Here is a 2,097-nt window from a genome sequence, read left to right as displayed (position 1 = left end):
GGCAAATATTTATATAAAAGCAAAGATCAATGTGGCGCCACAGAAATAAGATGGATTTCTTTATTTTACATAAATAAAAACAATAAAGCAACAACCTTCATCAGGAAGTATTCAGAGTGTGGTCTCTTGATCAACATCATCACTGAGTTCGACTGCTGGTACGTGAACATTAGTGATGTCACCATGGAAACCTGGAACTGGAGCATAGCTTTAAAAACAGACATGATTCTGTAGTGGAAATCACTGCGTAGGCTCAGGAACACTTGGCTGTAAGTGGGCATGTTGACGATTTTCTTTTCCATAAATGATTTGCTTAAAATATGTTTCTCTGCTCCAGTTTCAGATCCACAGGTTCTTTTTCACATTTTTGCAATTTTACTGCAAAAAAAAAAATTAAATTTAAAACTCCACCAATTTCATCACAATTTTTGAGAAAAGCTGCTGCAAAATCAAATAGTTTTTAAATCAAAACAATCCCTTAAAAGTCACAACAGGATGTTGAAGCTCTAATATTTTTTTTTACGAACATGAATCCAGGTTGAGACTAACTTTACTCTGTTTATTGTGAAGATGCATTAAAATGATCTGCAACCCACTCGGAGGATCAGGGATCATGTTTCTCCTTTTTATTAAAGATTATTTTGGTGCTGCTGTCGGATGAAAACTCTGGAAGTTTTAACTTTGTTTTTTGAAACTGAGCCCAAACTCGTGCTGCCTGAAAGGACAACACGTCAGTGTTATCTATTTACAACCTGAATTAATACTTAATAAACATTTTCAGCTTCTTGCAGCTGTTGAATCAACAGTTCTACAATAGATTGTATTGTTTGTAAATGTGTTTGAATTTTTGGAAATAGTTTGAGACAATAAGTCAGTTAATAAGATTTGATTTAATATTGAAAGACACATTTCTTTCATTTTAACTCTTGCTTTGTCTCTTAGTTCATTAAAGTCAGAGTCATGAGGTCAACGTGTTCTTTACTTTAAGATAAAGACACATAAGAAAGTTGAAATGTACATGTTGAAGAATGAAGGACTTTAGGAGGCTGCCGCCACTAGAGGTCACTGTTACACAAACGCATGACAGCGTTGTTATGTTTTCCTTCCATGTACTTCACACACACACACACACACACACACACACACACACACACAGAGTGAACTCACCAAGGTCTCTTCACATTCAAACCGCGGTGACTCATACAAAAACAACATCTCTTTTATTGCTCTCAGTGATGTTTTCACGACAAGTCTGACTGAAGTGTTTTTCTCTGAGAAACAATGACAGGAACCTTTTTCTGACTTCATTAGAAAATTAAAAAGTTTGTAGAGCAATTTAAAAATTAAGAAAATGACACGAATATCTGGAGTACAAGCACGACTAACCAGAGCGTGTGCAGCAGAGGAGTTTAAGAGCTTAAGATCTAAAAAGTCAAGGCGATGTGATCGGGGTCAGAAAGAAAACCGAAAAATAAGAAGTGAAGTCAATTATTTCTCCTTCTAGAAATCCAACAGTTAATTTAACTGTTCGGTTTTAAAATGTTGATCGACAATCTTTCAGTTTTAATTTGACTTTAAAATCTCAACTCTGTGAGAGTTGTAAATGTGACACAAAATTCTCCTAATTGTTGGAATTCTCTGAAGTTATTTTCTTCTCTGGTTTAGTTTAGTTTTTTTTTTTTTTATTCCAATTCAATAATTTTTTTTTAATGATTTCATGTGTATTTATAAAATGTAATTAAGATTGTTGTTATTTTCTTTGAGATTTTTTTGGATTCACACTCAAATAAAAAAAAAAAATTAAAATTTTGTATTTTTGACAGAATTCTTGTCTCTGATTGGCTGTTGCTGTTCAGGAAGCAGAGTTGTTATTATTTTGCTTTAAGTGAGAACCTTTTCAACAAATGGTTGTGACTTGCGTCGTCCACCCTCTTCTTCTCCCCGTCCTCCTGTTTCTTCCTCTTTTTCACAGCCGGCCACCTTCGCTCCAACTGAATACAAAGATTTTCAAAGACGTTTCCTTTAAACTCTTTCAATCAGAGATCTTCTTCGTTCCTGGCATACCAAGGTCATCTTCGGTGTGAGACCTGTGGAAAC

The 2,097-nt window shown here is 34.7% G+C and overlaps 1 protein-coding gene across 1 annotated transcript in view; it reads left to right on the top strand.

Moving 5' to 3' along the window:
• LOC138210412 (DDB1- and CUL4-associated factor 1-like) overlaps nt 1-1,888 on the top strand; it is a gene marked incomplete at its 5' end in the record, with an annotated part of 15,460 nt that extends 13,572 nt beyond the window's left edge. The window contains 1 exon segment of the mRNA XM_069169543.1: nt 1-1,888. This exon segment is cut by the window's left edge and continues 665 nt beyond it.
• Nucleotides 1,889-2,097: the final 209 nt, after the last annotated feature.

The sequence above is a fragment of the Embiotoca jacksoni genome, unplaced genomic scaffold, assembly GCF_022577435.1.
Source record: "Embiotoca jacksoni isolate LCO1_2020_lvr unplaced genomic scaffold, fEmbJac1.0.p SCAF_46, whole genome shotgun sequence".
Classification (NCBI taxonomy): Eukaryota; Metazoa; Chordata; class Actinopteri; family Embiotocidae; genus Embiotoca; species Embiotoca jacksoni.
The sequence above is the reverse complement of the archived record's forward strand: the minus strand, read 5'-3'. Positions and strand labels throughout refer to the sequence as shown.